Source organism: Pleurodeles waltl, chromosome 4_1 (assembly GCF_031143425.1).
Source record: "Pleurodeles waltl isolate 20211129_DDA chromosome 4_1, aPleWal1.hap1.20221129, whole genome shotgun sequence".
In the NCBI taxonomy this organism is placed as follows: domain Eukaryota; kingdom Metazoa; phylum Chordata; class Amphibia; order Caudata; family Salamandridae; genus Pleurodeles; species Pleurodeles waltl.
In genome coordinates this window covers 720,505,158-720,523,792 of record NC_090442.1, presented here as the reverse complement: position 1 = coordinate 720,523,792, position 18,635 = coordinate 720,505,158, and positions in this window count along the sequence as shown.

The following is an 18,635-nucleotide window of genomic DNA, read 5'->3' as shown; positions in this document are numbered from 1 at the left end:
AGCGGTGGGGGGTCATGTCTTCTCTATGGTCCAGTGGCAGCAGTGACAGAAGGGCTTGTCCAGTCCTGTCCAGTCAAAAAGAAGTGGAATTGGAAACAAAAGGTAGGTTTGTACCTCATTTCCCCCCATTCTGCCAAATCAGGTGTGGAGGTAGTACCATCACAGTTGTCTCTTGTGGGGAGGCAATTCCAAATGTGCTTGGCAGTAAGGGTGGCTGGTGGCCCGCCACCAGCCACTATTTCCAGTGGCACCATCAACGCTGGTGGAGTTTCCTGGTGGAGACGGCAGGAATTGTGTGGTATAGCACCTATGGTACCGCCAAGATCTCAACTGGGCATGTTGACCACCAAGGCAGCTGACAGATTTTCCTATAGAACACTGATGGTGGGACCATTACCGCCAAGATCTAAACCAGGCCTTAAGTCTGGAGAGAGTGTTAGTGGCCACCAGCGCTTAAGAGCATGCTGAAAAACAAGCTGCTCACATGGAGGCCCGCGGTCCGGCGAGTGAGTCAGTCATGAATGTAAAAAGTAAGCCAAAGCGAAAAGACTGACGGACACAAAGAGATGTCTACATGTAAAAAGAAGTTATGTTTTAGATGTGGATTTTCATTTCCATACGAAGGTAAATGTCCCGCCTTTGGACAGACATGGAAAGGGTGTGGGAAAAACCATTTTGTGATATTTTGTAAAGTGAAGGAAAAAGTAAGTGTGTCACAGCATGAAGACACCATGGCTGCTAGAACATTGCAGAAGCAATGCTCGATAAATGCCCACAAGGCCAAGTGACGACATCAGGTTAGGTAAATTGACACTGAATGAAGTGGATTGTCATCTAAATCATAGTCCAACAGTTCTTCGCCTCAATGTCAAGTAAAAGTGAGAAAGATAGTTGTCCATGTCAGTCAAAGAAAAGTCAGCGTGCCAAAGCACCGAAATCATAGAAACAGTGTCCAAAAATAAAAAAAATATATATTTTTAATACCTTTCATTATTGGCAGTGGTTCATCAATAAACATAACGCCTAGAGGAATACAATGATCTAACTCCATTACTGCAGCTTACACCATTGAAAACCCAAGTGTATACATGGGCTGCATAGACACCCATGAAAAGCCAAGGTTCATTTATAGTGACAATAAAACACAAGAAAACAAGGGTGCAAGCACCTATTCATGTGCTTCAAGATACAGCGTCAAGTGCCTATCTACTAAGTTTCAGCACCGCTACTGATATGGGATTGATTTCTGTGAATTACAGCATAAATGTTCATAACTAAATAGTAAGTAAATTCCTTTAATTGCTTCATGGTTTAGAAAAGCGTAAGACTATCAAAGTAAGGATGCATATTAATGAGGATGTCTGTCTTGTTGCTCAAAGACATAGATGAACTGCTTTTCATTTGCAAGAAGCTGTTGAAAAATAACTTGAATTATTACTCAAGCATGACATTATTGAACATTCTAAACGAAATACTGGGCCAACACCATGAGTTTCTCCCATAGTGGTAGTGCGCATAAAGAACAGCAAAGGAGCTGTATGGATCTGAGTTGACATGCATTTGGCAAACATGCCCGTTAAAGGAGAACGACAACCAGGTCCACACTTTGCTTAGGTGATAATGCAATTAAAAAGTGCAAAGTTCTTGTATCGCCTTGATTTAAATAAAGGTCATCGTCAGTTGGAACTTGAAGAACATTGCAGGTGCATTACAATCTTTTCTGCACACGTTGGTCTGTTTCAATACAAAACATTTCATTTTGGTGTGTCATCGGCTGCAGAACTTTTCCAAGACGTCATTCGACGTATCACACAGCCTGTTGTGAATGTGTTCAATTACAGCCATGACATATTAGTTTTTGGAGCTATAGAGAAGGAGCATGATAAAGCTCTCGGACAAATATGTAATTTACTTGCTGATGCTGGTTTGACTTTAAATGAAGATAAGTGTGCGTTCCACAAGACAAAGCTAAAATTCTTCGGCCATATCTTTTCTGGTGGGGGAATAACACCTGATCCTTTGAAAGTGCAAGCACTGTCAAATGCTGACTCCCCAAGAGATTCATTTCTTGGCAAGTTACTGTTCAAGATACATAAGAGACTTTGCCACTGGAAGAGCCCGATTATGAGAGTTGATGAATAAAAATGTTCCAATTCAATGGTCACAAGAATATGAGAGCAGTTTCAAGAGTATCAAATGTGCCATAAAAAAGCTGCTGAAATGGCATACTTCAATCCATAGCTTCATACAGTGGTTGTTGTTGATGCTAGCACAGTTGGGTTAGGATCTGTCCTTGCACAGCATAGTGGACACCCAAATGCTTGAAGGCATGGTATGGCATATGCTAATAGAAGTTTGTCCCAAACAGAACATGCTTACTCACAACTTGAGAAAGAACGTTAAGCTGTGGTGTGAGCTTGTGAGCATTTTCTTGTATTCCTATACGGGAAGCCTTTTACTCTCATAACTGGTCATCAAGCTTTACTGACCATCTTTGCCAATCGAAAAGTCAAGATGCCTCATGGCATTGAATGATGTTGGAGGATGGATTATTAGTAGGGATCAGTTTTCACCTATCACTAGCAATAAGGCCACCACCCCAACATGAGGTCTTAATACATTAGCCCTTGTCTCAGCCCTTGGCACCTGGCTGCGAGCAGGCAGACCTAACTTAGGAGCTACGCATGTTACGCATTCAAAAACACCAATTCAGTAAATAATTAATACACAACACACAATAATATAAAAATAGGAAATAATTCTATCTTTAAAATGACACCAAGACAACAAAAACCTACTAAAGGGAACCAGAGATATGAATTTTCAAAGACTAGATACAAAAATGTGTTTTCTAGTGCTTAAAAGCCAATAGCGCCAACCGGACACATCTGGTCACGCTAAACGGGGACCAAGTCACAATTTGAGGCCAACCACGAGGGAGCCCTGCTTGGATACACTGAGCGTGAGACCTCAGTCAAAGCTTTATTTTCAGACTTATTTTTGTTTTTCTGGAGGATTTTCGTACAACAACGCAGTAAGGACCTCATCAGCAAGCCAATTTTGATGTAACATCATAGAATTGCTTTTCTGCAAGGCCACGGTCAAATCCTGGAAGTCTGGTGCTCCAGAGCTCTTGGAGGGATGAACCTGAAATTCAGGGCGGGTTTGTGGTTGAATGTAAGTTGCTCCAAACTTCTGGAATGTCTTCCTGAAGTTCCCCTTGAGGGATTAAAGTGTCCAAGACAAGCTCTGAGATGGTACTTGGAAGTTTGGACTTCAATTCCCACAATGCACCTGGCCAAATCCTTAAATGTCCACTGGATGCACTCCAGGCTGGGGACTTCTTGTGGAGACGATGCAGGGAAGCTCTGATAACCTGTTGCTTTCAGGGATTCCACTCCTTAAACCTTTTGGAAGCAAGCCAAAGTCCTCAGTGTTGTAGTTCCTAGTGTGCAGCAGGAGCAATCCTTCACAGTGCAATGCTTTAGGGTGCAGACCAGGTTTCCACCAGGGCAGTCCTTCTTTTCCTTGTAGTTTAAGACAGCAGATCTAGGTTGGTATGCAGCTCTCACATATTAATTCAATCGTCTGGGGGGGACAAGCAGTGGGGGACCCCTGTCCAATGAAATGCAGGATGCCTCCCAAAAGCATGCTACTTCCTCCAAAGTTTGTCATGGTCTTGTCCCACAAAGCACTACACTTTAAACATCCAAAACAGAGGAATCCTCTCAAGAGGAGTAAGACCTGGCTAAACAACTTACTGGTGTGACTCATTTTCATTAACACTCCCACACCAGACCAACTGCGAATTGCTTTCCTTGACGTGCCATCTGGCTGTGAGGTACAGGAAGAGGGAGTAGGCCTGGCTGGCATTCGTTTCTGTCCTGTTCTATTTGAAGCACAGCGTGAATTACCCATCCCCTTTTCTGGCCTGTGCTCTGCAGCTGTAGGGCTCTCCCCACCAGATAACCTCTGCTCAGTGCAGGCCACTTATAACCTCATCAAAGCAGCTTGGCTAAGCCTGTTAAGCCTGAGCAGGCAGGAAAGGCTGCTAGAAGGCTGAACTTTGACTTACAGAAAAAAAGTCTTATAATTTATTTGCGGCAATAGTTATGAATTCAATAGTGGGAAATTGTTGGATTCATCATTACCAATCTTTAGAGTCCTTGAATTAAATTTCTAGCTCCTTCCTAGCAATATTTATACTTAAATAAAATATTCCAATGTTATCCTGTGAAGTTAGGTATCTATAATGAGGAAAAATGAAATGGGCAGGATGTTCCTCACCAGGGCTGAGAAAACATCTTTTATAATGTCCCAACTTATAGCTACATGGCACCCACCCCTGAAGCACCTAGGGGAGACCTTAGGGATGACTTATATGTTAAAGATAAGGTAGATACATTTGCATATATTTGTCTTTTAAAGACAATCTGCAAAGTGGGGCTGCTTTTAAAAGTGACAGCAGGCAACACAGCAGTGCACATTCCATGCAGGAAATCTACCAGGCCTCTAAACCTCCCTGCACTATTATATACTAGGTACTTACAGTTAAATTGAATCCCCTCTGCCTTAATATATAGTACGGACTCGCAAGGGTCTGTCATTCCCAATTGTAACTATACCTAGTTACCATATACCTTTTTAATCGGAGCACTGGCCCTGTGCCTGGTTAGGTGAACCCAGGACACAGTCAGAATCAGTTACCACCAGTATCAGTCAGATATAAATTGGGGTGAACAGGGCTAAAATAATTACCTTCTCACAGATGGGGACTACGATTTCAAGAGTATGATTATGCCATTGTGCACTGTTCAGGGAAGAATCAAAACCCTGCTGACTACTTTTCCAGAGTGCCTATATAAGGTCAAGGTACTCCATCCAAGACAGCTGAAGCTTACATTAATTTCATTGTAAAATCAGATATGCCAGCTGCTATCTCATCAGCCCTGGTCATATCTGCCATGTGCCATAATATCAAAAATACAGAAATGTCAAAGATGAACTGTCCATAGCTCAGGAGGGAGTTATACTGCAAGGGTCAAGATTCCTGATTCTGGTGAGTCTGCAACATAAGTAGTTGAAGTGGCTCATGGAGGATATCATAATATTGTTGCCACAAAAAGAGTTCTCCAAGACCAAGTTTGGTTTTCATATTTATATGTAGAAGTTGTAAAAGAACTCAAGGCCTGTCATCTATGCAACTGCTTTCTACAAATGGTACTCAACATACTCTGAATATGTCATAACTCACCAGGCATGCGTGGGAGAGAATAGCCATACATTTCTTCAGTCCGCTCAACAATGGACATCACTGGATGGTGAATGTGGATGAATACTCATGTTTTTTATATAGTTGAAAATCTCTCATCCACAACTCACAAACAAGTCATTGAGAGACTAAGGCCCATATTTATACTTTTTTAGCGCTGCATTTGCGCTGTTTTTTTACGCAAAGGCCCAATTGCACCTCTTTTGCATCACAAAAATGATGCAAAAATGACGCAAATGCTGCGCTAAAAAAGTATAAATATGGGCCTAAGTAGCATCTTTGCTACATTGGGCTTTCCAGCCATTTTGAAGTCTGAAAATGGACTGCCTTTTGACAGTCACAAATTCAAAGAATTTCAGGATCATCTGAATATAAAGCATCCAAAGAGTCCACCTTTGTGGTCGCAGGCTAACGGACTAATTGAGCGTTTTATGAGTACGCTAAAGAAAGCAGTATAGAGTGCAACTCTTAAGAAGCTCAGTTTGAAGACTGTATTAATTTCTACCTAACAAGCTTATCGTTTGACATCTCACTTGAATCCTGGTGTAAGTCCTGTTACTTTGAAGCTCAGGAAAGCAATGACTACCAAGTTGCTTTAATGGACCAACAAGACAGAAAGCAGTGAGAACACAATTTGCACAAGGGATAAGGTAGCAAGCTGAAAATGAAAACATATGCAGACAAGAGGCGACAGGCAAGGAATATCACTTCTAAGAAAGGATTTAGTGATCGCTCCAAAAGATGCAAAGAAGGAAATCTGATGCACCATATGGTGCTGAACTGTTCCATGTGGTGTCTACCAAGGGGCACATGGTGACTGCCCAGCACCCTGGGACATCTGTTACCAGAGACTCTTTTCACTTTAGGCCTTTGATTCACGGGTCTTCAGATCGAGATGGTGAAGGAAATACTGAATCTGATAACTCAATGACTGCTGTTAGCTCTTCACGTCTTTAAAAGTTTATCTGATACTAAAGAAGACAGCTCCCCGCTTCCAGTAACCAGATCAGGTTGACTGATCAAAAACCCATGAAGGTTGATTGAAGAGATGTAGTTGCGCATGCTTATAAATGTGAATATATGTATAGATTTTGTGAAAAACAATGATTTTTTTTTTGTTTAACAGAGGGGGAGATGTAGGGTCATTTGTACAAACACATTTTCCCATTGACACAGAATGGGAAAAACCCTTTGCTACATCTGGCCCATAGTGTCTTGCAAGTGTTATGACAGAACAGTTTTGGCTCCGAACTGACTCCGTAGCAGTGTGACGTAAGCATTGTTACCGTCTTACCGTTACCATATGCACTGTTACAGTGAGCAGAATGCAATGAAGCCTGGTTTAGAATGTTGAGTTCACAGTTACACGCAGAAGGATGAAGATATGTAATATGCAGTTCTGTGTGTTGTGTAGTCATTGGTGGGTACCCAGGCTGGGGAGGACCCTACTCTAGTGAATGGACCCTCTCCTCCCTCCTATCCCACGAGCCTTCTGCCTCCCCCGACCACTATTAATGCACCAACTTGGTTGGAGTTGTGTGTGTCCTGCTGGATTAGTCCCAGTATGATTTCCAATTTATGTATCTCACGATTTGGTATTCCATTTGTTATTTCCAAACACCCCCACCTGCCCATCGTAATAAATTATGGGATTGTATACTCGCATTATTTACATTATGCTACTGCCTGGCACTGTCCTATTTATGTGAGTATGGTTTCTCAATAAGTAAGAGTTAATTACAAATCCCAGTGGTGACAGTAACTAGAGAATTAACGGTCGATGTGTCATTTCAAATATCTATGTATCTGTTTGGAATACAGGGTATTTTCTGTTTTGAATGTTACCCACTGGAACGTCGATACGTTTCTCACTCCTGTTTCCCAACATATGTGTTCCTATGATTATGGCACCCCTTCCCTTCTTTCAATAAAGAGTTGTCTGAAACATAAACTATACAACAAGGGTGAGTGTGCAGATCTTTGCCGGGCTGGGCACCACGAACAAGCTGCAGTTGAAAACCACAACAATTTGGCCTGTCGCCTAGCAACCCCCTTCACAGCTCCCCAGGACCTAGGAACCACCAGGATTTTCTGTTGTTCGACTCTCGTTACTGTGTGCCACATGTGAAATAGACAGTGTGCCATGTTCACACATCACAGTGTTGTAGGCTTCATATGTTTTAAGGCTTGTGTTATAGCATAGCAAATAGGTCTAGTGCGGAAAAGGCTATATAAAAGTGTTTATGCCTTTGCTAGCATAAACCTTTCTTGTACTAATTAACTGCATCAATTGTTTTAATTAATTGAAAGTATTCACTTTCACAGTTCCCGCCTGTATGAAACTAACTCGGAGGCGACTGAAGTCATTTCAGTTAATGCATAGGTGCCTCTGAGTATGCCTTGGCCACATTTCAATGGGAGACGTGCACTACGCTCGTACCAATAAAAAGACACAACATTAAAACAAATAAATACTGCAAACGACAGGCAAAGAATCGGTCACTAGCTCCGTGTCAGAACCAGGGGTGGGAATGTGAATGCATGTTCTAACCTCTCTTTACCTGAAACTGCAGGATTCAAGTTGTTTCGGTAGGAATGTCCCCCCAGGGAATAGACTTCCGGTCCAATTGAAAGTGATAAAAAGCCCTGGCACACATGCGGGGACTAGGAGGCTGGCTATGAATAAGGCTAACTCGATGTTCTGCAAACAGAAGGACAGTCTGTCTTTTTCTGAGCAGCAGTACTGGCTGCATGTGCTGCACCTCACTGACGCAAGGGTCACAGAGGTGATGTCAGAGTTACTGTTGCGGTGGTCATATAGGGGTTACATATAACAGATCTTCTCTTTAAGCCATCTTTTGTATATGGTATTTATATGGTGTAAATCTATCCCAAGGCAGTGTGCTCTTGTGTGTGTATCAGAGATGAGTTATCAGCTGTTCCAAAAATAACTGCAGGTTTGGGCCAGTCTCGAAGGACATGGAGATGTTTTTGGAGATCCTAGATGCCAGTGTTTAATTAGTAAATAAAAACGTGCCGGTGCCTAAAGCTCTCCTTGGAACACACTGCTGTTGCAATTAAATGTGCGTGCACAGAATAGTGAGGCAGCTTAATCCTGAAGCCATTGTGGGCCTCTTTAATCTATGTACAGCCACTCCTTGCCCTTTCAGCTCACTCTTGCAGCTTTCTGCTTTTTCCCTTTGTGAGGCTTTTCCGTTTTTCTATTCCTCAGTCTTTCCCATATGTGTCTTTTGCTCGCAGTAAATGCTGGAGGTGGAAAAATAAGTGATTTCCCTCAAAAATAAGTGCCGGGGCCTCGCACAGGCAACCACAAGCTCAAATTAAGCTACTACTAGGTGTACAGATTGATGAGGCTGTGCATTGTATTGAATAGTGAAGAAGCTGAAGCTAATATGCATAAATCTATGCACAACAGCGCCAGCTGTTTTACTGTCCAATGCAATATAAAGTGTTGACCAGGAGTGTTTACTGTTTACTGTAACCTCAGATTGTTTACTCAAAAGTAAATTATATTTCAATGTTCTCTATACAAATAACCACATTTTATTTGATTAAAAATACTGAATATGTATCTGTCTTGACTCCACACAAAGTGCAGGTGCTCTGTACTCAAAAACATGGTGACATTGGCTTCTCCACAATTGGCATATTTAATTTAGCTGTAAGTCCCTAGTAAAGTGTACTATATGTGTGCTAGGTCCTTAAATTAAATGCTACTAGTGGGCCTGCAGTACTGATTGGACCACCCACTCCAATAACCCTTTAAACATGTCTCAGGCCTGCCACTGCAGAGCCTGTGTGTGCATTTTCAAGCTGCCATTTTGTACTAGCAAGTGCATTCTACATGCCAGTCCCAAACATTCCTATGAATTACATGTCAGTCTCCCCTAATGTAAGCACTAGTTAGCCCCCAGGGCAGGGTGCAGTGCATTTAAAAAGTTGGACATTTACTTTTAAGCCTAAATGTCCTGGAAGTTAAAAACAATTACATTTATTTCTCACTACTGCAAGACCTATCTCTCCCATAGGTTAACATTGCAATTACCTTGAAATAGCCTTTAAATGTAATTCCAAATTCAGACAAGATAGAAATTTGGAGCTTGGTATCTCTGGACCCACAATTTATAATCACAATTTATGATAAAGTCAGATTTTTAAATTGCAAGTCTGAATGCCACTTTCGTTGGTATTTTCTTACTTTAACTATTCTGTACCTCTGCCTGTCTCTGAATGTACATCTGGGCTTTGTGCATTCCCCCTAGAAAATCACACACAAAGGGAGATGGGGTCGGAGGTTTACATCCTGATAGCCAAGCACCAGGCTGATGGTCCTTCCTGGGCTAGATGGGAGGATAGAGCTGGCATTTACACCAGAATAGGGCTGAGCCTGTCCTCACACAAAGAGCTGCACAACCACCTGTAGATGTCTGGAGCCAGGGAAGGAAGGCCTGGGTCCTTATGCACTTCAAATGCCTCTCTTTGAAGCCCCTCCCCACTTCAAAGGCTCAACCAGGTATTAGTACTGGACCCCAAACCCTATCAAATCATTACACTTCTGGATCTGAGAACATTCTGTCAGGAAGAAGGACTACTGTGCTGCCAGGAGGGACTGTAACTCTGCTGATCTGCTTTACTGTGTTGACCTGTGACTCTTTCCTGGGAGTGAGAATGACTGGATTTAATTCTCCACATCCTCACAACAACCAGCTGACTCCAAGGGCTTGTGGCTTGCCTAATATTCCGCAGTCTCAGAGAGATCAAAGACTTCTGCCAACTCTGCTGCAGCTGATGGACTCTGCCAACTGTGAGTCCGGTCCAGCCAAGAGGTGTCAATCCAGTCCTGGACCTTGAAAGGGGATTCTGAAGCTGTTTGCTGCAAAAACTGACACATCAACGTCGTTGCGCTAATCGGAACCACTGCATCCTCCCTCGATCGATCGATGCTACTGCTTATATCGAGTACTCTGCATGGCCGACTGCATGGCACAGGATCAACGCATCTCCACCAGCTCTGACACATTGCCTTTGCTGCTCAGCTCGACAACAATGCATCAACTTCATCGCAGAGTGTTCAGCACCACACTTTGAGGACACCACTTTGAAGACTGTGCTGCACGATGATGATGCATCTCCCGGATTGCGTGGATCAAATCAAATATATCGCCTTCACATCGCTACGTTGACGCAGCTGTCAATCCAATGTACTTTTCAGTAGGTCCTGCACGGGTCCTGCAGCCAGCTTGCCCTACATCGTAGTCAGCCTAAACTTTGGATTTGATGTGCTCTAGCTCGATCTCAAGTAACCCTTTTGAGCTATTGATTTCTAAGCACTGTATTGCAGTATATTCTTTAAAAAAATCATATCTTGACTTCTGCTTTATGGATATTTGTTGCTTTGGTCTTGGTTTACTGAGATAAACATGCTCTATTTTTCTAAACTGGAGTGAAGTCTTTTGGAGGTGTTTTTCATTGTGTTACTGTATTTGAAATGTTGCGCACATACTTTACACATTGCCTCTTAAGTTGAGCCTGACTGCTCTGAGCCAAGCTACCAGAGGGTGAGCACAGGTTAATTTTGGATGTGTACCTGACTTACCCTGACTAGGGATGTAGTCCGTACTTGGACAAGATGCATACCTCTTCCAGCTAGAGACCCAGTTTCTAACAGTGCTGTAATAGTGACCACATCAGTCAAAATTACATTAGTGGCCACCATATGTAAGATTACCAGCAGTGATAACCACAATGCATGGCACTACTGCATGACAACCAAGTAAGGTTGATAACAGTAGTGTAAAAACAGCTTTTTCAATTTGGAATACCACTACGTGGGTATTACATAACAGCCATAGCTGCAATGGCATAGGACCTAGATCATTATATCATTGATAAGTCTCCTCAATGCCACATGATTTATCCCTCAGATATCAGCTTTAAATATATTGTGGTAACTCAGACATTTTTATCCAAATGTCAGCTGCTGAGTTCTGAAAATGCACACATTTACATCTTAAAAAAACACTCCCATTTTTTATATACACATATTAATGTATCCAAATAAAAACTTCCAATTAAGGGCACAGGAGAGGTACTTGGAGGTAGCTAGAAAACGGCAGTAGCTCACAAGTTACTCATTGGAGAAGCCTGGTGTAGGGCTTGCCAGATCATTTCCAGTTGGCAGAACTCAGTTTTTCCTTTTCTGAGTTTTCATTAACTAAGAAGTGTGTTCTTGGATTTGAAGTATTGCCTTATTTCAGTTGCACCAGTTGCACTAGCACACAGAGGATGCTATTCTGAACCTAATTCTTGGGGAGGAGAGGTACATGCAAGTAGATCTCCTAAGCCCCAAGAGGAATAATACCTAGTGTATAATCTTGTGAACACCAGGAAAAGGCGCAAGGATTGGAGACATGCGGAAAGTTCTCTACAAGGAGAAGCACCAAGAAATGAGCCACAGCAGCTAAGAAAAGTGCAAACACTCAAAGAGCATTTCCAATACTGCGAACCCAGACATGATCAGTGAGGAAGCAGAGCCCTGGTTTGAAGACTGTTGATGCCCAGTTTTCCACCAGGGAGGATTGTGAAACCAGTAGAAGGGTGAGCCATAAAGTAACAGTACTGGATGAAGTACCTGGAGGGACCCTACTAAGATTCAGAATTGAGCTACTGTCCATTGAGGACTTGATTTGGATGACAATCTCTGGTCATTTATGTTAATTAATTATTTAATACACATTTCATTTAATGAGTTAATGTGCTGTAACATTTTAGATTAATAATTCTAAATTCATATTTTTTTTTAAACATTCTTCAGATTAAAATATATATTTTTTCTAAGAGCAACAAACTTTAATTTTTTCTGTATACGTTTCCATAGAGAGGCCTCTGTCATGGCAGTGGTGACTTTCACCTACATATAAAAAATTATTAGTAATAACTTTCCCTCGTAAATACTGTTGTGGGAGTCCCTACCACGGAATGGAGAAACGTACGTTCACACTTAAGTGTAAATCTTGGGAATGGTGAATAGCAAATAATTGTATCATTACTCCTTGGGGCACTAGTAGATTTACATGTTAATAAATCTACATGTGGAAGGTTACTTTTGTATGACATTGTCTGTGTGAGATTCATTTATTTATTTTAGTTAGCGTTTTTCTATAGCGCTTCTTCACCAAGTAGTATTAAAGCCCTTTACGATACAACAACAGTTACATCCTACATGATATAATATGCATACAAGTAACGTCATTGAAACAGAAATCCAGAAATCCTGAAACGGGGGAGGTTTCAGAGGTTTTGAGGGGAGGGGACAATGATTTTTATTAAATGACTGAAAGTACATGATCATGATTAACTGATTGAGAATAGATGATTTTTGCTGAATCTCCCCATGTGGTTCTGCAAGGATTCGGAAGTGAATTGAGGCTGAGTGGAGCTTTAAAGAAGTCCAAAAGGCTCAGGTAGAAAAATAAGTTAACAAATTTTAACTTTAGCTTATTGAACTTTGTTAGTTAGATCAGGTTCTAATCAACTAAGAACAGTCACTGAAGCCCGTTAATTACTACAGTAAGGAGAGGAGAATGTTGTGATCAATTGTGTCAAAAGGAAAAATAAAAAACTATAAGAAGGCAAATGTTTCCCTTCTTAAGAATCCGGATGACATGTCCACAGTCTTGAGGAGGCTGGTCTCTCTCCTGGGGCCTGACCTGAAGCCAGATTGATATAGAATTGATATAGATTGATATAGTTGATTTTGAGATATGTATTCATTGACTTGCCCTTCTATATATATCTCCAAAATTGTAGAAGGAAAAGGAAGGTGTATGGTGTGTCTAAAGTTCTCAAAGAGGTTAAAGTCAGCCTCTATTTTCTTTTTTGGAGGGCAGATATTATTAACTATAAGAGAGGGAAATGTTAACAGACTTTAGCCAGAAAGGGAGGAGAGGGTCTATGTGCTCCTTGGTCTATCACTGATGACGGGATCACCAGAGAATTCTTAAACTTGATGTTAGTGAGTCTTTCTTGATGGCTAGGAGTGTGATGAGGGCAAATGTGTTTCATATTGCATTCTTAATTTTAGTGGTAAAGGTTGACGTCGGCCATCTTATGGGAGGAAGGTGTCAGTTTTGTTTCTGAGGTGGGAGATTTTCTTATTAAAAGTAGTTAACTCGTTAATGATACCTAATGCTGGTGTACAGCCTGAGCAGAATCATTTTAATGCTAAATGTTTCTTTTGGGTGATTTATGGCTCTGACAAGTCTTACTCTGAAGAAGGTAAATTTGGCTTTAGAAAGATGTGTTTTGTAGGATCTGTTACTGGACTTGAGCTGTTTGAGGTACATTTCAGTGGGGAGTTTCTCCATAGTTTTATGTAGGCTAGCAAAGGTTTCCTTTAGTTGTTGACTTTGGGGGTGATCCTGGGTGACATATTTCTAGCTGCTTATAGTCAAGTCAGGGGGCACGTTCATCCAACATACGGTTTAAGTTACAATTGTACCGAGGGTTGAGCTCAGAAGAATCTGTAATAGACTACTGTAAGACTGTGAGAAGGTGCAAACATTTTTTGAAATGTTTTAGTATCAATGCTTTTTATGTTTTGGGTGGTCCTTAAGATCTTCATGGGCTTGGCTTTTAGTGCAGGTGAAGAGATGAAAATAGAGAAAGACATGCATAATGTCGTCCAGTAAGACTATTGTGAGCAGGTTTCAGACTTGTAGATGTTTGTGACTTGCGGTGATAAGATCCTGTATGTATCCTTTCACATGTCTGGGAGACATATTTTGAATAGACATGGTGTTTTGAAAAACAGTATCATTCAAATCAAGGGAAAGCTTTAATATATGAATAGGCCCTATAATTTACATTGTTCTAAAGGAAATTAAAATCACTGATGAATTTATACCCTAAGGGAGATAAACTTGATCAGCAACAAACTGATTTCAACAATAGTTACTCTTTCTTGACAAGTGGTAGATTATGTTTATCTGATTCTTCTATCAGTGGTTGTCACCATGTATTGAGGTATTCAAAATAGGAAAATATGTTGTTTTAATAATGATGCAATAGATAATTCTTTGTTGATAAAGCCTATCTTCGACAATTCTCTTGTTACATTCTATTTTATTACAACTGGGGACCATGGCATCAATTGTTGGGCCAGAGGCTTGAATGAAACATAACAATGTTAGCAATAGCCAATATTCTATTACTTAGGGCGCAATGTAAGTGAGCCATGCGTGGTTATGAGTAAGGGCATAATAAAGGCCCCTGCAGCCCCCGCGATGCGGGTTGGCCCGGAGCTCCAGGAGGCTCCCTCAGCACAGCACCCTGGCCTAAGAGCTCCTGAGTGAGTCCGAAGGGTTTGCATGGAGGCCCCCTCAAGTTTTGTTACTCCTCCTGGTTATTAGCTTTGTGTTTGGTGAATTATATCATATGGTCATTATGTTTGTGTAACAGGCTATTTTGTGTTTACACTTGAGCTTCTAACCATTTGGAGAGGTTGTATAACTTATATAGTTAAAGACTCTTTTTACAGTCTATAGAGGAGGCAAGATGAATAAGGGAGGTCTGATGAAGCAGAAAAAGAAAGACTAACAAATATTCACATATCATGTAACAAAATCGTATAAGGTAGTGTGATTTTAGTAAAGAAAAATAATGTACGTGCGAAAATATGCCCACGAGGTAGTTTGCCATTATTATAAACAAGCTTAATTAATCATGAAGAATCGATAAATGTAGTAATCCGTCATAATTTCAAATGTATTCTATGATTTTCTTGTTGAAACTGATATATGCTTAGGTTAAATTTAGCAGAGGCTTTGGCCTAATTGCCTGGTCTCAAATTTAACTGCGTGGTTTTCACTTGTATTAACAAAAACGCATTTTACTTTAAGGTTGTATTTTTCCAGTAGAAATGACTAATACACTTATCTAAAGGTTTCGTGCTAGGCTAGTTTCATCCCCTTTGAAGCAAGGTCAGTTTCTGCAGGTGCAGACAATAAAGACTCTGATATAGAATTAATTGGCAAACTTTGTTGCAACTTGTGTTCCAAGGCTCCAAGGACACCTTATGCATAAATGAGTACTAAGAGAAAGACACTATTCATTGGTCAAAAGGAAGCCACCCTATGAACCCTCCAATGGAAGACCCTGAAGAATTTGGGATGTTTCTTACTTAAACCCACCGGACAAAGAGAAGTCAGCCACTTTTCCTTGATGCCATTTTGAAGCCTGATTCAAGACGCCACTTTAAATGACATTTTGATTCCTTTTCTCTGTCGCAGAGAAAGAGACTTTAAGAATTCTCACCCTAGATACTTTAACTTTAATTTTGCCCCGTCTTGTCCATGCAGTAACCTTTGCCCCATTCTACTTGCTGCCGCAAGGAAACTTGCTTTAACTTTGCCCCTTTGAAATCTGCCCCATGCTGATTGAACCAGTACCTGAAGGACGAAGATTTTCCTTGAATGCTGATTGTATTTGGTAAATATGAAAGGATAATTGTATTATGCATTGTGTTTTCCTTCTTAGGTACCAACTGCTTATTTTGACAGGGCCCAAGCTAGAAGTTTTCTAAATTTGTGTTGACTAAATTTGTTTTGCATGAAGCCCCACATGCCAATGCTAATTAGAGGTTAGTTGAGGTAGTCACTTGATGCACCATGCTAAATTGAAATCGTGGAATGCTGACCGATGTATGCAATTAGTCAAATTCAGTTGCTAATATTAGTGATTTGCATTGCTATAACTGAATGCATTATAATCCAGATTTTGCGTAGATTGCGTATCTTCCGTTGCTATGGACAGCTAGTAATGTTCGTATACGTATATCATTTGATTTTGAGACTTACTTATATTGTGCTAGCTTTTTTAATATAGGGAAATAAACTCATTAACTTTAATAAACTTGTGTGGTTATTCATGACTGAAAGATCACGTTGCGTCAAATTAATGATTGTTATTGATTCCTAATGTGTTGTTTGATCTATTGAGTATTGGGTATTGATTAAAATGGTTATTGATTATTGATTCAAGTGATCCGACTATTCTTGGATGAGGAGAACCCAACTCGGTTAAAAGGTTCACCGACCTCCGGCGTGTCCAAGTATAAGTAATTTATAATGACTGGACGCGCTACCAGTGGATGGTAGCAGAGTTTGATGGTTTCGCCCTTTGGGACCCCATCTGAACAATAGACGGATTCAAGTTAGAATTTTCTTTGATAAAAAAAGTTTGAGAGATGATGATGCCCTAAATCCCCAATGACTTTCCTGGATTCTCTGAGCTTGCGAATGGAGGAAATGGAGGTGTGAGGATGTTTTCAGCGTTTCTAGTGACGGTATGAGTGAAGTTAGGGTTTCGCGCTTGCACAGCTTATGCCGCAGATGAATTGTGAAGTTTGTGAGGATTTTAGGGGGTTACGAACTCCAATCAAAATTTTAGTGGAGTGATACTCCAAAGTGTGAGAGTAGGGAAGTCGTCGAACTTCATATGAGTGTAGCGCTTTGTGCAGGAAAAATTGTCCACGTGGTTGCTGATGTTGAGACGGGCCCTGCGAGGTCAAGAGACTCCGGAATATGTTGAAAAGTGTATGAGACACTTGATTGATGTTGTAATTTGTTCGGTTTAATAGGTTGATCGGGCGTGGTCAACAAGTCAGTACGAATGTTGAGGAAGGAAAGAAGATTTTCGACTTTGAGATTTGACGAATTCTAAGGTGCACTAGAATAGTTCATTGATCAGTTGAGAGTAAAGTTTGCTGGTCAAATTATGCATGCGAAAGTGGGAAACCGAGAAAGATGGAATAACTGCAGAGGCTAGTGAAAAATCCCTAATGTTTCTGAAGCGATTGTATTAGCCTTCCTGTAGTAAACCGACAGATTTGTTTTCTTCTTTTTGGTTAGTGCTCGCGATATATTGCAGAAATTAGTTTTGAGTGAAGCTGAATGAAGGAGGACAAGCCTCGAGACTTTGTAAGCCGCAGTGTGTGAGTGTGACGTCACTAGGAGCCGCGCTGGGACAGGTTGGTTGGCGAGAAGGGTCGCGCATGGATTGGACGCAGTCCGTGAAGCGCAATTGGTGGGGAAAGGCAAGCGAAGAGTATTCTGGGAATTACAGTCACTTATTGATTAAATTTTCATAAGAAAACAAAAGACGGAAAGATTACATTTTTCAAAGCACTTAAGAGTGCCTTGAGGGGAGATGTATATATTAAAGCAAATGTAGGAGAAGAAACACCGCCTGAGGGTACACCAGCTTACATCATGATAGAAGAAAAGGGTGTCGCACCATGTCTTTGGTTAAAGCAATAGTGTAAATTAACAGAAAAGCATGGAAGTGTAGTGTTCCCTATCCATGGGTCGTTTAATCTAAGAGTTTTGGAGAATGTAAGATTTGCACTATGCGATATGAAAGTACCTCCAAGACCAGCACAGTTTGAAGCATTAGCAATTTGGGAGCAAATGGCTAGGAGACAGCTACAAAAGAAATTTGAGACAAGGGTGAGAAAAGTAGAAAAGACACTAGGGATGCTAGATGGGATAGTACTCAAAAGGTTTGGAGATCAGATATATTGCAGGGAATTAAATTGTTTCCAGCAATTACTGACGAACCAGAGACGGAAGGAAGGAAAGCTACCTATAAAACAGACAGGAGTCAGTCCAGAGATAGAGAAAACAATAGAAATTCGAAAAGGTCAGACGAATCAGATGATGAGGAGTTCATTCTGCAATTGCTAAATGACCGCCCGTCACAATATGTGGAAAGCGAAAACAGCCCAAGCACTAGTACTGCCCCTCCAGAACCAATACAGGGTACTGTAACACCGAATTTGAGAATATCGCAGAGGCAAAGTAGTCCCGACATGCCTTTTACACCAGAAATACCACAAGTACAGAGAATATATCCTGATGTGCCTAAATTGAAACCTGTCAATGATTATCAGCCACAGGTTCAGGGGCGCTATTGTGATGAGCATAATCTGGAAATGACTTGTAGTTTAATGGTGCAGGGAGGACAGAATTACCAAAGACCGACATTGATTCAAGCTGAATCAACACAAATTTTGATGCCTCAAAAGCAGATGCAAGAAGTGCTGAAATACATTCAAATAGCAGAAAACCTAGGACATGCCGGCAATGATGAACCATAATGTGGGAATTAACACGACACAGAATTCGGGGAACAGCAGAATCCGGATGCAATATCTTTGCCTATCACTGTAGGTCCGCCAGTGCCATTGTATATACAGGCAAAGCCAAATGTATGCGACCAAGGGGTAATGACACAAAATGAGACAGGAAGGAGATGCATAGAAAATACTCAAGAAATGACTCCG